The 21,314-nt window shown below is 49.5% G+C and overlaps 1 protein-coding gene across 2 annotated transcripts in view; it reads left to right on the plus strand.

Moving 5' to 3' along the window:
* The window catches only part of PECT1 (phosphorylethanolamine cytidylyltransferase 1), a 106,911-nt gene that overhangs the window by 33,085 nt on the left and 52,512 nt on the right, over nucleotides 1–21,314 (plus strand). The window lies entirely within an intron of this gene.

A 21,314-nucleotide genomic window follows, 5' to 3' on the forward strand; every position in this document is an offset into this window, starting at 1 on the left:
CAGGTCAATGGAAACCTTGCAAGGGTTTCTGAGGTACGTTCTCTATTTTGATCCACAGGGGCTGTATGGTATATAATCCATGGGCTTGGTCTTGTGAGGACTTTATAATTCCCTCGATGGCTGGCTGCTCTCGGAAGGAACTACCTCATACAAAGGCGGAAGGGGGGGGAAGGTAGTAGGGTTGCATGATCAGGCTACGCTAAGAAGACATTCAATGTGTGTCTGCGTAGAGAGAGAGAGAGAGAGATATATATATATATTAAACATCTTTAAAAGACCTAGTGGATCCATGAGACCAAAAGTGATACGATAGTGTCCATGTAATCTTGTCATGGTAGAAAAGAAAACAAAGACTAGAGCTATGAGCGTGGAGAGAGAGAGAGAGAGAGAGAGAGAGAGAGAGAGAGGGAAAGAAAGTTGTATTAACATCTTCAAAAGGCCAAAATGAGACCAAAATGTTGCATCATGTCCATGGAATACATCATCATGGTACTGAAAGTAAAACTAAAAGAAAATATCCATATAAAAAAACAAACAAATAGCCTCAAGCTCTCACATCAGCCAAGAATATCTCGCACAGGGCAGTGTATCATGGTACCCAATATAGTAAGGCTGAGATGGTGGGAGAAAGTCCTATGGTGGTGGGAAATGATGGCTCTGATCCTCCTGAGATGACGTGAGCGTGGGCCGGCGGCTGTCGGGGGTGTCAGGCTCTGCATAGCTCGGTGGCTTTGTCTAATGTCACTCCTCTCGGCCGGGCTCTTGCATCAGCCTAGAGGTCGGGGGGAGTGGGTGAATCTACTCTCTGGGCTCTAGTTTGGAAGAAGTTAGTGAGAGCTCTCTGTGTTGGTCCTCGGGCAAGTGCAGCTGATCTGGGCCACAATAGGGATTTCCTGTGTCTGTAGAGCTCCAAAAGAAATAGCCTTAGGCATCTTTGGTCTGGACAATCCATGATCGTAGAGAGTGGTTCAAATCCCTCTTCGATGAGGCAATGGAACTTCCCGCTGATCTCATAGGATATTGGGCATTTGCATATATAATGACCCTCTATCTTAGGCTCTGTATGGCAAAGTTGGCATGTCCTGTCCTCTGGTGCAGCTACTGTCGGCCCAAATCTGAATATCTCCACTCTCAACTAGTGGGATGAGTTGCGGATTTGTCCAATCACACACCACACCCCGAATGAGAGATCTGCATCCATGTATGATGAAGCCGTTCTCTGTCATTGTGAAGAAGGCGGTCTCTCTAGAAAGCCATCTTCGTCCGGGTCCTCTGAGTATCCAATCTCACAATGTCCTTCATGATCACCTTGTTCACTTATGTGCGGCTGAGATCAAAGGAAGGGGCCTCTATGCTGAACTAAAACGGTGGGAGTGCCCCCGTCTGCATGCCATGCATACCAAACCAAGTGCTCATTTGTGCATACCAACACTGTGTGTCTGCATTAAGTGCCAATTGTCTCGAGGACTCTATGGCAAGCCGGGGATATCTATCTAGTAGGAGCTTCCATAATCAGTGCCAGTATGCCACTGTCTGGAAAAGAGCCTCTGTCACGACAGGGGTAGTCCCCATCTCCGCCCGCACAATCTCATCTGGCACTAAAGGCTTACTCTTGATCATGTGTGAGATCATCATCACTAGTGGCCTCTCCATTGCCTTCCACCCGTCATATATGTCTCGTGTATGTGTCACAACCATAGTAGCAGGGGAACCCCGTTTCCCCCCATTGGGAACGGTGGAACGCGTTCCCCCATGGCCAGCATGAAGGGAACGATGGAAACGGGGGTCAGGAACGATGAGGTGGTGGAACGTTCATGGAACGCCAGGGAACGACCGTGGAACGCTGGTGGAACGCGAGATGGAACGCTGGGCTGCCGTTCCCCCACGTGGGAACGATGACGTGGATTTTTTTTAAAAAAAATAGAAGCCCGACGCCCGCACGGTTGTCGCCTTTCGCCCGTTGCTTTTCGGAAGTTCATTGCCCGAGGCCTGTACTGTAGTCGCCGACCTGCAACCTGCGCTCGACGCCCGTCACCTACAGCCTGCCCGTCACATGTGGGCCGTGGCCGTGTAGGCTGTACTGCTTGTCGCCTGCAGGCTCTGCCCGTACTGTTCTGTACCAGGCAGTACAGTCGCCCGAGCCTCCATAGTCCAGGCCCCCAGCCCTTGCCGTGTACATACTACAGTGTACACTAGTGACTACATTCTACTACAGTCTACATAGTGCAAGTCCACAACAGCAGTACACTCAAGTTCTCAGCACTGTGCCTGGTACCAACCTGCAAGCAGCAACAGTGCAACCTGCCTGGGCCCTGTGCAACAGAGTGATCAAGACTCAAGTTCAACAGTTTACATCTTTAGAAGGCAAGGCAGCAAGCTTTTCTCTTTCTTCTCTCTTTCTTTGTTTGAACTTTGGGTGTTTTAAAAATTACCTATGTCACAATCTGGACTGCACAGTCTCTCCCCATTAAACAATAGACAAAAAAAGGACTCATTTCTCTGTAATGGTTAACTTTGAAAGTCTATTCAACTTTTTGCCCGAATTTGGAGAAATCATGGCTTACTCAGGTTCAAAGCGATCGGCTTCGAATGCTACTTGGTGGGACGAGGTTGAAAGGCTAGAAAGGTAGTCATCTAAGGGAGGTGCAACACGATGGAAATGCAAGCAATGTAACAAAGAGAAGTCAGGAGGAGCAAACCGTGTGAGAGCACATCTATGCCATGTAAACAATGAAAAAGCACAAGTGAACAAATGCCCAGGGACAACACTTGAAATGCGTAGAGAGCTTTTGGCAAAGTACCCAAGTGAAGAGGAGAAAGCATGTGCACGAAAGAAACCGGCAATCGATGCGTCTTACTTCAGTAGACATGGGGAAGATGTACACTTGGGAGATGGACAACAGAATGGAGGACTTGGGAGCTTTGCATTTTCCCAAGATTCGCAGTCTATGGGTGTAAGTTTCGGCAAGTAGCAAACCTTGGGAGCAGCTTGGGATCCCCGCAAGAAAGAGAGGGTAGATGCAGCTGTTGCAAGGTTCTTTTATCATGATCATGTAGCATTCAATGTTGCCAGGTCTCCATATTTCATTGAAATGGTCCAGGAGATTGCACGGTATGGCCCAACATACAAGCCTCCTTCGTATGAGACACTACGCACCACCTTGTTGCAAAAGGAGAAAGCTGCAATTGAATGTGCTTTAGAGTCTGTGCATGAAAGTTGGGCAAAGAATGGTGTGTCACTTATTGCAGATGGTTGGAGTGACACTCGAAAAAGGTCCATTCATGGCATGGTTGCTTATTCTCGAGGAAGAATGCAATTCATTTCCTCACATGATGCTTCTGGGACTGGAAAAATTGCAGATCAGCTTGTGGAAGAGTGGGCCGAAGGTATTGAGAAAGTTGGACCAGAGAATGTTATTCAGTTCTTAGCTGATGGTGAGGCAACAAATAGAGCAGCTGGTCTTAAGCTTGAAGACAGGTATCCGCATATCACATTTAGTCCATGCTTTGCTCATTGTTTGAGCAACTTATTGAAGGATGTTGGCAGCTTGCCATGGGTTGATCCACACATTAAAAAAGGCAAGGAGATAATAAGCTTCATTCAAAACCATCAGTTTATTTTGAATGAATTCCGCAAGAGATCACCCAAAAAGGATCTCTTGAAGTACTCAGAGACACGCTTTGGTTATAACTTTCTCATGATGAAGAGGTTATCCAAAGTGCAATTGCCTTTGAAGCAGTTGGTTGTATGCAATGAGTGGATGGGATGGGCTCTTTCTAGGTCAAGAGCCGGCATAGAGGTTGCAAGAACCATACAAGACTTCACATTTTGGGATGAAGTCAACACTATCAATGCTATGATGAAGCCGATCATGCGCTTGATGCGGATTGCAGATGGACGGGAGCCATGCATTGGCAAGGTTTATGAGAGGGCTGACCGAATGATCGAGAAAATAGGGGAAATGGGCTTGTCTGATGAGAAATATGCAGAGGTTCGAGAATTATGTGAAGCACGATGGAATGGTTATCATTCTCCTATGCATGCTGCTGCGTATGTCTTGGATCCCGAGTTCCAAGGATGTGGACAAGAGGCCGATGAGATGAGGTGATGGATGGTTGGGAGACAGTGCTTTCTAGGCAGGTTCGTGATGCAGATAAACGAAGGTTGGTGAAAGACCAACTTGGATTTTATCGCAGCAAGTTGGGAAGGTTTGGATCGGCTGATGCACAGAGTCAAACACGGTACAAGGCAGAGAACCATTATTTCTTTTGCCACACTGTGGGACATGGGAAGAAGGATTGCACTAAGCGGTAGGCTGAAAAGTCTACCAAGGCACCGACTTCCACAATAGCGACCGTAGCATTCCCATCCCCATCCACCATCAATCTCTAATGCCGTTTAGCTATTACCTGCTTTGAATTCAGTGGCACTAGTGGTATTTGATGATCAAGCAGGAGGGTGAGGCTAAGGGACAGAAGAAGGCTCTCATCCGTGCGTATGGCACTGCGAGGGCATAGCAGTTCATTGTCCTATTTTGACATGGATGATTCTGAGGATGCCATCTCTCTGCAGTTGGCAAACAAAATGAGTTGTACCTTGGTTCCTTATCATTTAGATGTGGACGGTCTTACACCTAGCCCATGTTTATGTTGGAGATAAGTGCACACTAGGTGTACTTCTTCTAGTCTTGAGTCTAGTGCCATGTGGCACCTCTACTTTTATCCCATAAGTGAGTCTACTCAATCTTGTACTTCTCACCTATAAATTGTAGGTGTCACATCAATAATCAATCAATCTTGTGTCTTGTCTACACTCATCTCAAGGTATGTCTAAGCTTTGTGTTTCATTTCTAGTTTTGCTCTCATTCTCATATTTCCTACATGGTATCAGAGCCATGGTTTTAGGGTTTCCCTGTTTTTTCTCTCCAAGCCGTCCCACTCAATTCAGCGCAGCCCGTTGGTGTTTGCTTGGTTCAATTCTCTCTCCTGTTTTTGATCTGTTCGGTGCAAAGCTTCCATCGCCATGGACATGAGGATACGCTCTAACACATGGGCCTCTCTCTCTCTATCAAGCAATGGCGAATCAAGAAACCTCTACTACTGTCGGGACAGTGGTAGGAGGAGCTCCGACATCAGCGTTAGCATCCTCACGGGCAGCTGCTGGTCGCCATTATTCTTCCCGCCACAGAATTCTGACCGCCGTCTTTGCTGTTGGCCGCCCTGCCTCTGCTGTTGGGCGCCGCTTAGCTGGCCCTGCTCTTTGTATTCGACCTGCTGCTGTTGCAGCCCGTCATATCAGTCAGCTGCGCCATCTCCTCATGTCTCTGCTCGGCCAGCGTGCAACTCCAGATCTGCCCGTCTTCTCCATCTTGCTGCTGCGGGGGTTCATCATGGTGCTGCTGCCTCTCTACTTGAGCTTACCGGCCTGTCCTCTAGTACTGCACATGCAGCAGCTACCCCCGCACTCTCTTCTTCATCAACATGTCTTCTCAAGTCGTGGACCTCCTGGATATTCAACTCATGCAACAACTCGTCATTTTTGGATCTCTGGTCTTCTCGACATCAGCTCGACACCTCCTTTTGTGAAGGTAAACTTCAATGCTGATTTTCGACCTGATTTGCAACATCTGTGCAAAAGGCATTTTCCCCTTTGTTTCCCATTTCCTCTTCATCTTCACATGTGGGTTAGCTGTCCATTGGACCAGCCAGACCTGCAGCAGCAAATTTAAAGCAGACATCAAGAGTATGCTGTGTTCTATATTTAGTCTACTCTCTATCTCTAAAAAAAAAAATATAAAAATAAAAAAAATAAAAAAAATAATAATATAAAATAAAAATCTCAATACTGAATTTCATTTACTTCTCTATCTTGTACGGGATTAGACACTGCCCTTGCATTTCAGCAAGTGGTAAGACCTTCCCTTCAACTCTCTGTCTCTCATGTACGGGATTAGACACTGCCAAATATGGTAAGACCTTCCCATCTCTCTCATATTTGTCTACATGGACTTATCTTTGTCCCTATCCAAGAGGCACCCCTGCATTACCCACTCTAGCAGGAGGATTGACCTTGAGGAGGGATTATCTATCTAGGTCCATCTCTCTGTCTATCTACAATCAGTCAGTCTCTTTGTCTATGTGTCTATCCTGTGTGTCTATCCTGTCACATGTCTTTGACACTCTGTCTATCAGTCTATATGCCTATCTTTTGTGGATTAGCTACCCACATTCTCTTTGGCATTTTGTCTATGTTCCCATTTATCTTCTATTTTGTCAATCTCTCTCATGTCTATCTGAAAGTCTCTCTCTCTCTGGGACCACTCTACTGGCTGATTGTCTCTCTCTCTGTCTGTCTATGATCCACTCTTGTTCCTACCCTTGTGGACCCATATGAGGATATCACTTGAGGAGGGGTGTCTCAGGATCTTTGTCTGTCATGTCTTGTCTCTCAGTCTATCAGTCTTTATGTCTGTCTTCTGTCTTTTAGTCTTGTCCATCTTATCTTCTAACTTGTCTCTCAATCCTTGTCTAGTCTCTTTGTCTTGGTCTTATCTTTTGTCATGTCATAGTCTTGTCTTTTTGTCTTCCTCCTAGTGTCCACTTAAGGAGGGTGTTGGAGATAAGTGCACACTAGGTGTACTTCTTCTAGTCTTGAGTCTAGTGCCATGTGGCACCTCTACTTTTATCCCATAAGTGAGTCTACTCAATCTTGTACTTCTCACCTATAAATTGTAGGTGTCACATCAATAATCAATCAATCTTGTGTCTTGTCTACACTCATCTCAAGGTATGTCTAAGCTTTGTGTTTCATTTCTAGTTTTGCTCTCATTCTCATATTTCCTACAGTTTACATATCTCTCACAAAGCTAAGCAGTTTGAGTTTCAGGTTCAGAAGGCAACATTCCAACGAGATTTTTTTTTCTTGGAAACAAGAACCTTCTATTAGTTAACAAAGAAAAACCTCAAAGGCTAGATACAAACTCGCCTCCGTGTACGGAGAGAGAATCAAAGAACAAATATAGGGGAAGGATGCACTTCTCCATCTCGTTGCTCTATGAGGATAAGGTTATCTCATACAAGGCGTGGGGGAGGGAATAACCACACAAGTGGTCTATAATGTCAAGTGGGCTCACCACCAATGTGTGAGAAAAGAACCAAGTCGCCAGAGCCTCAAGAGGCTTTCGAACGCTTCCACATACAATTAGAACCACCTTGAAGCCTCCCCTACTGTCCGCGGAGGGTATGAATGATTGATGGGGAGAATTAGGGTTAGGTCATGTGGGAGACATACACAGAGAAGAACAAGAGAGAGAGAGAGAGAGAGAGAGAGAGAGAGAGAGAGAGAGTTGTGGGGATAAGTCAACTCATGAGGCATGAGTGTGTGACTCCCCTATCACACATGTATATTGCACTAGTACACATAGTGCACTTAGTACATTAAAAGTACTAAGTGTACTATGTACTATAACTTATGGGCTTGTACACACTATAAGGGTGGGCATAACGCCTTTATCCCAACAACCTCCCACTTAAAGGCAAAGTGTCCTTAAGTAAAGGAAAAGAAAAAATCAGCATGTACATGATAATATACAAGGCCATATCAAGGCTGAAAATGGCCTCATCCAATGCCCATCAAGTGTCTGCAATGAGCAAACCGCTCCGGAGGCAAACTCTTTGTCAACAGATCAGCCGGGTTGTCATCTGTATGAATCTTAACAAGCTGAATTTGCTTGTTCTCTATCACCTCTCTGATGAAGTGATACTTCACATCCACATGCTTCGTCTTTGCATGAAAAAGAGGGTTCTTTGCCAACTGAATGGCACTCTGACTGTCACAATGCAACAATGGAATATCCCCTGTATAGCCCAAATCAACCACTAACCGAGATAGCCATAATGCCTCCTTGCAAGCCTCTGTGGTTGGCTGCAATATACTCGGCCTCTGTAGTAGATAAGGCAATGCACTTCTGCATCCTGGATATCCATGACACAGCACCTCCTGTGAATGTAAACACATAACCGGTAGTAGACTTCCGGTTATCTGGATGACCGGCATAATCCGAATCCGTGTAACCATGCACTAATGCATCCTGTTTGCCAAAGCAAATGCACATATCCTGTGTGCCCTTCAGGTATCTCATGACACCTTTCACTGCTTCCCAATGCTTCTTGCCAGGGTTGGCCATGTATCTAGAAACCACTCCCACTGCAAATGCAATGTCCGGCCTAGTAGCAACCATGGCATACATGAGACTGCCACAAGCTGAAGCATACGGAATCTTGGCCATATCAGCCCTGCCACTATCTGACTGTGGGCTGTCCATAGCACTGAGTTTCACATATGGAGGCAAAGGAGTACTAGCCTTCTTCCCCCCGTCCATATTGAACCTCTGCAAAACTTTGCCAATATATTCCTTCTGAGACAAATACAACACATGCTGATTTCTGTCCCGAAGTATCCGCATACCCAAGATGTGATTTGCATCACCCAAATCCTTCATATCAAAGGTCTCATGCAGCCTCTTCTTCAAGGCATGCATCTCTTTACGAGATTTCCCGGCAATCAACATATCATCAACATACAAAATGAGAATCAAGAGACTGCCATCCAAAGCTTTCTTGGTGTATAAGCAGTGATCTATGTCACTTCTCCTGAATTTCTGGGATTTCATGAATGTATCAAATTTGTGATACCATTCCCTTGGTGCCTGTTTGAGCCCATAAAGACTCTTTTTTAGCTTGCATACAAGCTTCTCCTTTCCACTCACTACATAACCCTCTGGCTGCTGCATATATATCTCCTCATGGAGATCACCGTGAAGAAAAGCAGTCTTCACATCCATCTGAAGCAAGTCCAGATCATCATGTGCAACCAAAGCTAACACAGCTCTAAGTGTGGTCATTTTGACCACTGGAGAGAAGATCTCATCAAAGTCCACACCATATTCCTGCTTGAAGCCCTTAGCCACTAACCTGGCTTTGTATCTTGGCTTTGCATCTGATGCAACTTTGAGCCTGTATACCCACTTGCATGGCAAAACCTTCTTGCCTGCAGGCAAAGGCACCAACTTCCAAGTTCCATTTTTATGCAGAGAATCCATCTCTGACTTCATGGCACGCTCCCATAGAGCTTTGTCTGCCCTCTGTAAAGCCTCTTTATAACATGAGGGCTCCCCACAGTCAGTAAGCATCAAATAGTCAACCCCTGGAACAAACCTGTCAGGGGCTCTGGAGGGTCTTGTAGACCTCCATACCCAATGACCATCATTTGCAGGTTGCTGTCCAGCCTGCATATCACCCATTGGTGGCTCCTGTTCCATGCCATAAGGCTGAAAAATCATGCCCGGTATCTCCTCTAACTGTGGTATATCCATAGGGATATCTTCTGCCATCTCTGGCTGTCCATTTGGACCATTTTCAGCACCATTTAAGGGCTGGTTTTGCTGCTGTAATGGCTGATTTACAGCCCTTTGTTGTTGTCCATGATGTCCATCATCATCAAAGATGACTCTGCCAGGCTCCTGTTGCCTTGCAGGCTCCTTATACATGCATGTTTCATCAAAAATGACATCATTGCTGCGTATGATCTTTCTATTCATGGGATCCCAAAGTCTATACCCCATTTCACCTCTGTCACCATATCCTAGGAATATGCATTTGTGAGACTTAGGATCAAGTTTGGTGCGCATTTCCCTGCGTATGTGCACGTACGCAACGCAACCAAACACTCTCAAGTGCTTGTATGATGGAGGCTTTCCTGTCCATACTTCCTCTGGCACTTTCCCACCAAGCCTCGTGTTAGGTGACCTATTTATAAGGTGAACGGCTGTGATAACAGTTTCAGCCCAAAAACCATGAGGTAATGCAGCATGTGACAACATAGAACGGACCTTCTCCTGAATGGTCCTGTTCATCCTCTCTGCTGTCCCGTTTTGTGGAGGATCATAAGGAGTAGAAAGCTCCCTCTTGATGCCTTTAGCATCACAAAAGTCCTGAAACTGTTTGGACATATACTGTCCACCATTGTCGGAACGCAAAGCCTTCAGTGTTTTGCCAGTTTGATTCTCAACAAGAGCAACAAACTTCTCAAACACTGAGAATGTATCACTCTTCAAACGAAGAGGATAAACCCACACCTTGCGTGTGGCATCATCTATAAAAGACACAAAGTATTCTGCCCCTCCCAAAGAAAGCTGAGGCATCTCACATACATCTGTATGCACAAGCTCTAACTGAGCATCTTTCTGTCCAAGAGCTTTCTTGTGGGGGCACTGTAGTTGCCTACCATATATACAATGCTCACAAAACTGAAAACTTGAAAACTTTAGAGAAGGCAAGTAACCCAAAGGAGACAATTGCTCCATTCCCTTGACACTCATGTGTCCCAACCGGCTATGCCACATAGAAATTTCCGGCAGCTCGGTTGCATTTACATTAGCATGGTGACAAACACCTGCATGCATGAAATAAAGAGTGTCCACCTTAGAGCCTCTGGCAACAACCAGTGAGCCCTTACTAATCTTCCACTTTCCACTACCAAATGTGGTAACATAATCAGCATCATCAAGCTGTCCAGTAGAAAGCAGATTCTTCTTGATCTCAGGCACATGCCTGACATCATGGAGCATAAGCTGTGAGCCATCTGAAAATACAAGCCTTACATCACCTCTGCCAAGAATCTTGCATGCATGGTTATCACCCAAATAAACCACTCCTTCATTGCCAGCAGTGTACCTGACAAACAAGTCTCTGCAACCTGTGACATGAAAGGAGGCACCTGAATCAATGATCCATGAGTGCATACCATGACCACCTGTAAGAAGTGAATGGGCATCAAGTGAAGACGTAAAGAGGACCTCATCTTCATTGCCACCTGCATGTGACACATTGATTTCTTCGATCTTGACTCCACTTTTGCCCTTTGGCTTTACATCTTTGGCTTCATCTTTCTCTTTGTCTTTGCCTTTTCCCTTTTCTTTTTGATCATTTTTCCATTTGTAGCATTGTTTTTTGATGTGTCCCTTCTTGCCACAATAATGGCATTCCAAATCCTTTTTGGAGCGAGACTTGCTCCTTCCCCTTTCTTGGCTTTTCCCCCTTTGCTGGGATCTCCCACGTGCATTCATTGCATTGGACTTTCCAACAGAGTTGTTTTTCCTGTTCATCTCTTCTTGAAGAAGAGCACCCTCAACATCTGCATATGACAGCATAGCATGCGAATTGCTAGTGGCTGTCCTGAATGTGTCCCAACTCTCTGGCAAAGTGCATAACAGAAAAGTGGCTTTGAACTCATCGTCCATTGCCAACTTTTGATTGATAACTTGGCTGACAATACCATTAAACTCATTTAGATGGGCTGTCATAGACGCCCCTTCCTTCATCTGAAGACCTATGAGTTTCTTCAACCAATACACTTTGCTTGAGGCACTTTGCTGGGCATACAAGTCCTGCAATCTCTGCCACATTCCCCAAGCTGTCTTCTCTTCACGAATGCTGAAAAGTAATGAGTCTGACACAGACAACATGATAGTAGATCTTGCCAGCTCATCCATATCTTCCCACTCTTCAGCCGTAAGAGAAGCGGGCATCACACCCCTTTCTTTTTTTTGTTTTTTTTTCGAGAAAAGATCCTTTCATTAGTTATGTAAAAAACGCCTGTAGGGCTACAAAAGAGATCTCTCCTGCTCCTAACAGAGAGAAGAGCAGTGAATACATCATGGCAGCCCGGGAGACTCTCCCTAGGTGCTGCAAAATACAAGCATCAGTCTAAAGAACTGAGCGGCTAAATCATACAATAGGGGGGGGGGGGGGGGAAGAGCCAAACAGGTGGCCTGTAGTGCCAACGGGGGGATCCCGTGTGTAGGGTGTAGAACGGGCCGCAGCGCCAAGTGGTGTGAAAGGGCTGGCGCCGTAAGATCGCCTCATCCGAGTCTCCCCGGATGCGGTCGTACTGTCCTCGCAGGGTGTGGATCAACTCCTGCCAAATCCCCCGAACAGTCTCTGCTGGTGGCTCTAATCTCCCCTCAAAGGCCGTAAAGCACCGGGCCCTCCAGGTGAACCAGATGGTGAGGCTGCTGAGGAGCTCCCATCGTAAATCCCTCTCCTGTGTCCAGCTGGCGGACGAGAAATCCGGTGCCGGAACCAGGCGAGGCTGGCCCCTAATAAATCTGATGGCCTGACTGCCCTGCTCCATCTCATAGCCCATAGCAGGCCCTGATGAAGTCGACCAAGCAGCGGCACCCCACGTAAACATACCCTCTGGAGAGAGGGGGGCCAGAATACGCAGCATCCGCAGCCAAATCTGCTGTGCCTGAGGGCAGTCCCAAAGGCAATGTCTCTGTGTCTCCATAGGGTGGCCGCATCGGACGCAGGCCGCCGGAAGACCGCTGTAAACAAGCCAAGTGCCAACCGCTGAGCCCCTGTGGGCGACCAGCCACTGAAAAGCCGAGATCCTGCGGGCCTGTCGACTAGCCCAGAGCCGAGCCGAGAAATCCTCCAGGAACTCCTGTGATAGTCCCTGCAACCGCCAATGCCCCGTTGCCGCTGGAGAAACCGTCCTCCTCGCCGTCAAAATATGCCGTCCCAGCCGAACAGTGTACTGGAAAAAGGTGATCTCTGTGGCCTCAAGGGATGCATAAGGATCATGCCACTCGTACTCCCCGGGGTCCCACTGTAGCCGGGCCAAGGGGCGCGCTGCATATGCCCATATGCGCCAATCCGGGAGCACGTCAGCAGGGTCGGGGTCAATATGCCACTTCCGAGAAGCGGCAGCCACTACCCGAATCCTCTGAAAAGTGCACTCTGCAACCAAAGGCGACTCCACCTCCACTCTCTGGAGTCTGCCCTCATCCTGTATCTCATAATAGAGGCATCTGCCATCCTCAGTGCTAGCTCTGACAGCAATCAGGATCTCCAACTGTGTAAAGGCTCCCATCCACCGTGGGGCCACTGGCTCGAGAGGTGTGAACCACTCCTCTGTAAGTGCCTCCTGAATATCATCCCTCATAATCAACCCCCCTCTGAAGTGACTCAGCCTCTCCACCTGGGTCTCCTCTGGTAGACTGCAGAAAGCCTGCCAGTCTCCAAAACTACGAGCTGGGCCTGCCACTAAAGGTCCCCAGGCTAGACGAGGCCGAGAACCCAGCATATGACCCTGCTCTGTACGAACCGCTGGGCTCCAGATGAGCGGCTGCCTGGCCCGCTCCTCAACACAAGAAGGAGGCCGCTGAGAGAGCCCCGGTCTCAGCAGCTCCCAAGCTCTCAGGATACTCAAAGCAAATCTGTCCTCCCATCCTCTACTGAGGCCTGTCCTCCTCATCTCTATGAAGATCCAGCGAATCTCATGTGCCCAAGTACCCCCTGCAGGAGGCGCCCGGGCCTGCAGTCGCCGCAAGAGGAGCTCTTTCCAAGGCTCAGCGCCTGGAAGCAATCCCCCAACAATAAGCTTCCCCAATAAGGCTCTACTCTGATCGACTGGATCTATAATGCCCAAACCGCCCTGAGCCAGCGGAAGTGTAATAACTGCCCATGCAACCTTTGCCCGAGCTGGCTGACCGTCCCGCCCAGACCACAGAAAGTTCCTGATCAGCCTCTGTACCTGGCTGATGCAAGAGCTCGAGAAAATCTAGCAAGACGTAATGTACCACATAGTCGCTAACAGCACCTGATTTGCCACCACCACCCTCCCAGCCAAGGATAGTCTAGCTGTACTCCAATACAATAGCTTCTTCCGAATGCTCAGAAGAAGCGGGGCAATCTGCTGCTCAGGTGACAAATCAAGGCCAATCTGGCATCCCAAATACCGCACTGCTGTGCCTGGAGGAATCCATCTAAAACCGGGGTCCGGGCTCCATGCCGGAGTGGGAGCCCTACTGATCCAAAAGGCCACTGTCTTGCGCCAATTGATCAATGCTCCCGAAGCTGCACTAAAAACCTGGAGCGACTGCTCTGCCCGAATAAGATTGGCCTCTTGGCCATGCAAAAATAAGCCCGTGTCGTCTGCAAACTCAGCATCAAGCAAATCCTCCCCCCCGGACTGGGAGCTGAAGTCCTCTCAAACCAACCTCCTCTGCCGTCAAATACATACTCATAGCCTCCGCAAAGAAGAGAAAAAGGAAAGGGGCGAGAGGACACCCCTGACGGACTGATCTGGTCAGCTCAAAACTCGGCCCCCGACCTCCTGCAATCAGCACCTGGCTGCGAGCTGTGGAATACAAAGCTGCCACCCCTCTGATCCATCCTGGCTCAAAGCCCAGGCGTAGCATAGTGCGCTCTAAGAATCCGCAATCAACTCTATCGTATGCCTTCTCAAAATCGAGAAGCATCACGACCAAGTCCTCGCCAAGAAACCTAGCTCGGGCCGTCGCCTCCCAGAAAGTAAAGATGTTGTCAAGGATACTGCGCTCCTTGACAAATCCTGTCTGAGTAGCATGAATCAACTCCCCCAGGAAGGGCTGGATCCTCAAACTCAAGGCCTTTGCTAAGACCTTGTAGACAGTATTGACGATCGTAATAGGCCTCCAATGCCGAATGTCATCCGATACTCCCTCCCCCTTGGGGATAAGATAGATCAAGCCCTCTGAAAAGCTCTACGGCATCACCCCAGTGTCCAAAACATGCTGAAAGCCCCTGCGGAGGCCTGGCCCCAAAAGGTCCCAATCGCGCATAAAAAAGGCCAGCGTTAGTCCGTCCTCCCCTGGGCAACTATGTCGTGGCAGGACCCTCAAGGCCTCGGCAAGCTCAGTCTCTGACAGAGGCGCACCTAGAACTGTGCGCATATGGTCTGTGACCCTCCTCTGCACATGGGCCCACACAGTCTGTCTGCACATATCTCGATCCTCAGTGGCTGGCTCCGCTGAAAGCAAGTCACTATAAAAAGCAGTGGCAATGGCTTTGATCTCCCCGAGCTCAGTAGCTATCGATCCATCCGGTCTACCAAGCTGGCGAACTCCTGCGCGCGCATGACGGGGTCCAGTGATCTCAAAAAACTCCCCAGTCACTCTATCACCAAGCTGCGTCCACTGAGAGGCCTGACGACGATAGTAAAACTCATGTCTCTGCTCCTCTACCTCCCTAACCTCCTGGCGTGCCTGGCTCAGCTGGGACGCCACCCACTCACATGCAGGCTGCTGCTCCTGAAGGCGCTGTAGCGAAGCAAGGTTGCGTCTCAGCCGTTGCTCCCGCTCGCGAATCTCTCCCAGTCGTGTCAAAGCTGCAGCGTGTAGAAAAGAGCTAAGATCAATGAGTCCCTGGGCACACTGGCCCGCTGCATCTTGGTCAGAGCACTGACTATCATGCCAGATCCTCTCAATGTCCTCAGCGAGACTGGGATCTGTAAGTACCCTCTCTGGGATCCTCACTTGCAAGTTGGGCTCCCGTGTCCCCTCCTCCAATGTCAATATAACTGGCGCATGATCTGAAAATGAGGTGCCAGCAAGAATGCCGACGGAGCCCCCTCGCTCCCCTAACCAATCGCCCACATAAAAGCGATAAATCGGAGATAGATTAGTCCCTCCCTGCCGGCGATCCGACCGAGAGAAACTAAGACTGTCCTGAGACCGGGAGAAAGCCCCATGCTGCCATGCATCAGTGATCGTCAGTGACATGCAAAACCGGTCCCAAGCTGCAAGCTCCGTGCCGTGCACTGTAACATGACTGCCTCCCACCCTATCTGCCGGGTCCTCAAGCATGTTGAAGTCTCCCCCAACACACTAATGTGCGGCCTCTGGCAATGCATCAGTAACCTGAGTCCAAAACTCTACTCTGGCACTAGCATGATTGGGCGCATAGATGTTGAGCACACCCAATAGCTCATCATGCATCCTCAGAATGACATACTGTGCTCTACCAGGCACAATGATCCCTCGATCCACAATGGCCTGTCGCCATACATCTGCAATAACCATGCATACTCCTCCCTGTCCACCCAAAGGACCAAACCCTGCAGACCAAAAAGTGTCCCATCTACCAGGCATCACCGAGCCATATCTCCGGATCCTGCTCTCACCCAAGTGGTGCTCCTGCATCATCAAAATGTCAATGCTGCCACCAACCAGGCATCTCTGAAGCTCCTGCCTCAAGCAACCTCGATAGCGTATAAAGTGTGCTCCGCCAAGGCCCTGTACATTCCATGAGATGATCCTCATGGATGCCCTGCTGAGGTGGATGCTGTCTCAGCCGTACGGCGGGCCTTCGCAAGCGGCTTGGATGGAGAGTAGTCCCCATCCGAACGGCTGCGAATCTGCCCACCCGGTGTGCTGCAAGAATCCCGGATCAGGCGCCAGTGGCTGTGGCCCATGGCGACTGCCTCCTGCTCTGACAGAGAAACCTTGTGTATACTCACATATCCAGGGTCCCGCGCCAAGTCTGCCACTATGCGCACGACCAAATGCCGAATCCCTGAGGTATCCACACTCCCGGGATCCAAGAAAAAATGAGCCAACTCCCAAAGTCGGCCTATCACATCAGTCACCTCCAGATCGCTCATGTGGTGAGAAAACTCAACTGCTTGAGTCTTCAAAGTGCTGAGAGCGAGCTCTAGAGTCCGCTCCCGATCACAAGGTCCACATAGAGGGAACGAGAAGGCCACCGCTGAGTCTAGTGCCTCCTCCCCGCGGGCCGGAGGTATCACTACGTGAACTCGAATGGGTGCTGGCTCATGGGGGCCCTCTGCTCCAAAAAGCCGTGTAAAGGTATAATCAAAGGCCTCCGAGCGCTGTCTAATGCCAAGGCGACTCAGCCGACTGCGGATAGATGAAATCCGTGAGGCCCTAATCGGCATAGGTCTCCTCTGTGATGCTCGAGCGAGGTCAGTGCTCAGCGCTCTCCGGACTGCAGGTGAGCGCCAGGGAACTGCCAGGGTCTCCCGGGAAGGTGAGGCGGGCGGAGGGGGAGGAGGGGGAGGCGAGGGAGGTGGAGAGGGAGCCGCTGCCGAAACCGGAGCGGAGGCGGGAGGAGGCGAAGGTGGAGACGAGGCGGTGGGAGGGGACGGGGGTGGGGGGGGTGAAGAAGGAGGAGCTGGCATCTCCTGGTCCTCAGTCGCTGCAGGGGTCTCCTCTTGAAGGGGAGCAAAGCTGTTCCTCACGGGAACCCAGTGAGGCTGAGACTGTGGCTGCTGCTGCAGCGGTCTCTGTGCGTGCTGCTGTGGCTGTCTCCCTCGGCGGCGCCCTTGTCCAGGCTGCCACTCCGAGGTCTCTGTGGCCTGAGCAGGTGAACCTGAGGCAGCCTGCCGAGCCGAATCTGTGGGCGGGCCATCAGTAGCCTGTTGCTGTGGTGAGGGTCGAGGTCTCCTGCGAGGACAGGCCTTGGCCAGATGACCGACCTGCCTGCAAATGAAGCACTGGTTCGGGAGCCCCGAGAACTCCACTCTCTGATCTATCCACCCCCCCCCCCCCTATCCTAGGTAGCTGAATGACCTTAGGAAGGGAGGAGATGTCAGACACCAACACTCTGAAGCGACCAAAGTTGCCGCCTTCGCCTGATAGCTCTACGCCATCTTCTCCACCTTCTCCTGGGAGATCTGAGGGCAGCTATGGTACCCGCAATGGTACCTCTGGCTCGGGCTATGGCACAGCTGCTGCTACTGGGCAGCGTGGATTCGCCTGCTGCTGGGCAGCGTGGATGCGCCTGCCCACGCTGCTGCTTCTCTCCACCCACCTGCCTGCGACTGGTCACACAGTCGACCAGTAACCAGCGCTGCACAAAGGCGACCAGCGCTGCACAAAGGCGACTCACAGAATGAGCAAAAACGACCAGCAAAAGGGCAAACAATTCTTGATGAGAGGGAGGGGAACCTGGTGACCAAAGCTCTGATACCTGTTGATGGGGAGAATTAGGGTTAGGTCATGTGGGAGACATACACAGAGAAGAACAAGAGAGAGAGAGAGAGAGAGAGTTGTGGGGATAAGTCAACTCATGAGGCATGAGTGTGTGACTCCCCTATCACACATGTATATTGCACTAGTACACATAGTGCACTTAGTACATTAAAAGTACTAAGTGTACTATGTACTATAACTTATGGGCTTGTACACACTAAAAGGGTGGGCATAACGCCTTTACCCCAACAATGATGTCGAGCCAAATGCTCCTGATGGACTCCATGGGCGGAGTGTGGGTGCCTTCCATTGTTTCGTTGCATCAAGCTCTCCGGATGTGCCATGTGGCAATGATGCTGCAAATCTCCGATCCCTGGCTTGAACTAAGAGTCCAGTGATTGGACCAGTAGATGGGACTGGGATTGGCACTATCAAGATGCAAAGGTGAGAGACCTGAAGCGCTATCTTCCCACCTTCCTCCGCATAAGCCATGACCACCTCGGCCTCAGTGGCCCAAGCGACAATACCGTGTAGAGAATCCGTTGTCAAACCTGCTAAGCCTTTGGGGAATCCCAAAGACAATGTCGTTGAGACTCCTCGGGATGGCCACATCTTGGACATGTTGCTCATCTACTGCCAATGGCCAACCATGTGCCAACCGCCAAACTTTGATGGGCAAGCAACCATTAAAAGAGGGTGATCTTCCGAGGTCGAAAATTGTCCAGGTCCTCTTCCAGAAATCTGAGAGAGAGAGCGGTGAGAGGCCGTGAGAGTGGTGTCCTGCTGCTGCCAGGGTGCCCTCAACCTCGGGCATATGGATCCTACAGCCTAGCCGTGCGGTGTATGCAAAGAACAGGGTACCAAGAGTCACCTGCCTGTTTTCAGGATCAGACCAAGTCCACTCGCTTGAGGTGCGTGATGGGCCGGCTCTCCCAAGTCCATAAACACGAGTCTCTCCTTGGCCACCTTGGCCAAAGGTGGATCTACGTGCCACTCGTGTGCATGGAATCCGATCACCCTCACCATCTGTAACGTGCATCCTCTGAAATGGGACTTTGATCTCACTAATCTGCCATGAGCTCCAATCAAAAGAGTGAGCAATGCGGAGCTCTCATCCGCACCATGATTTGTCAGGAGAATATCATGCTTGGTAAACACTCCGAGTTATTGTGGGGGAAGAGGGTTTGGGGTCGGGGTCAGCCACTTAGGAGGAATGGTAGAGTTGATGTCAAAGCTGAGTCCGTCTCTGCTCCGGATCCCACTCAAGCCGCTCTCTTGAGCCACTTGGGGAAGTTGTTTGAATGCAAGCCAATCCCCAAGAGACCTAGTAGGTCCCATGCCAAAAGCTCCCCAGGATATATGACCTAGCATGTGACGACTAGGTAAATGGATTAGGGGGTTCCAAATGAAGGGTTGTCGAAGACGCTTCTTGAAGGGGTGGCTAGAAATGATAGATCCATCTTGGCCTCGCAGCCTGCAAATACCAGCTCTCTGCTTGTGGGGGCCTGCAATCTCTAAGAAATCCCCACTGACTCTCTATCTCCGGCTTGGGTCCAGAAGGAAGCTCTAGCATGGTATCTGTACTCCACCCTCTGCTCCTCATGGATCTGAGCTCTACTGGAACCGGTCTATGGACACATAAAGCGGTAATTCATTCACAAATAACCTGGACTTACTCAGACACACAATCACAGAATCCTCGCTCCCTCGCTCAACAACACATTGGCCCCGAAGTCCGGCGCCCCTTGCGGTATTTCTTTATTGTTAAAAGGTTGGAAATTACAAAGCACAAGTGCAACAAAGCACTCTACTTACATCAGCTGAGTTTTACAAATTCTGGGAGAAATTTGCCAGCATAACTGCACTAAAACTGTTCCATAACATCTCAGAATGAGTCCCAACTGACAGGCTCACTTCCATGGGCATCAAGCTACCCAATGGAGTCCAAAACATCACAATTCAGCTTGCTGTAATTTTCTGCACAGACCTGTTTTCAGCTCTGTTTTCAGCCCAAAATAACCCTTGTACTGTCTTGAAGGACTAAAGCAAGGTCCTACTGCATTTTGGCATCAACCGGGCAACATAACAGCCCAAAAACAGCACTTAAACAGTGCTGAAACAGCATTGTATTGAAGAGGTTATTACCCTCTTCCGTCCCTGCTTTGGTGTAGGAACCAACTACACCGGTTCCTGTTCAAGGAGGCAACTAACCATTGCATATAAGCATGAAATTCACACAACTGTACCTGATTTTATCTGATGAGAGCATTTCCATAGTCTGCAAGAGAGAGAAAGAGAGAGAGAGACTGTGGGGAGCAAGCTTAACCCTCAATTCATGAGTTGTAGGGCAAGGGAGTGCACCACAAATGCCGGTTTTCCTGCAACAAAACCACACGATGGCTGCAAATGAGTCTCCTTTTTCCAAATTCCCACGCTTCCCTCTTCTCTATGAGGAAAATGCACCAAAATTTGACACTTGGCACATTTTTAAGCCTTTTCCACATGCAATCTTCCAGGCTAAAAATCTCCTGACTGATTCACATTCTCACAACAGTCCTTTGTCAGCTTTTGGTTCCCTTGACATTCCGCACAAACTGACGCGAACACTTTTCAATTCCGACACTGCCAAAAATAGCAGTTCCCTAGATTTTAGGGATGATGTCATCTGCATTCCTTCCGGTCTCCTGACCATCTTTGACCACTATGGTCACTTCAGAATTTGCTTAGAATTCAAGATACATTCACATTTCGGTGGCGGTCACTTACTAGTGTAAACTGGCCTATACCCTCATTCAGTGGCCATGTCCTGGACATTGTCATTCATCGTTCAGTGCAGTTCTCAGGCTTAGCCAACCACTGGTCCAAAGTCCCACTGGCTGACCCATTCTGACATTGCAATGGCCCAAGCCCTTCCAAGAGATCTCGGGGGAAAACAACAGCAACCAAATAGATAGAAAAGAAAAATATATATTTTTAAAGAAATGTAAATAAGGAAAACAACTGCAAAAAGTTTCACCTCCTGGTGACATACCCCCCTCTTGAAAGAAGCAAGCGACCTCGATTGCAAGTCCACATGCAAACGGATGACACGGGACGATCACAAGACTCTGCAGGTGATTAGTGTCATCGCATGTATCTCTTGCCAACGGATGACACGGGGCGATGATAGGGATTCCCCACTACCGTTTGTGCCATCGCAGGTTCAAGCCTTTCAAATACATGTTTTCGGATGCAACACAGGGCGATAGCGAATCGTTGTTGCCATTGCTCGCTGAAGCTCTCGCCTTCACCCCTGCGCTTGCGCTGCTCGCCCATCGCCTTCCCTCCCTCGCGTCCCTCTCCTTCCTCCCCCCGCGTGCCATCGCTTCTGTGCCCCCCCCCTTCTTCTCGCCGTTGCGCCCCCCCCCCCCCCCTTCCTCGCTGCTGCGCCTCCCCCCTCCTCGCCGTCTCGTCCCCCCCCTCCTAGCCTCTTCGCCTGTTCGCCCCCCCCCCCCTCTT

The sequence above is a fragment of the Cibotium barometz genome, chromosome 43 (assembly GCF_041138505.1).
Source record: "Cibotium barometz isolate CiBa-2024 chromosome 43, ASM4113850v1, whole genome shotgun sequence".
Taxonomy (NCBI): Eukaryota; Viridiplantae; Streptophyta; class Polypodiopsida; order Cyatheales; family Cibotiaceae; genus Cibotium; species Cibotium barometz.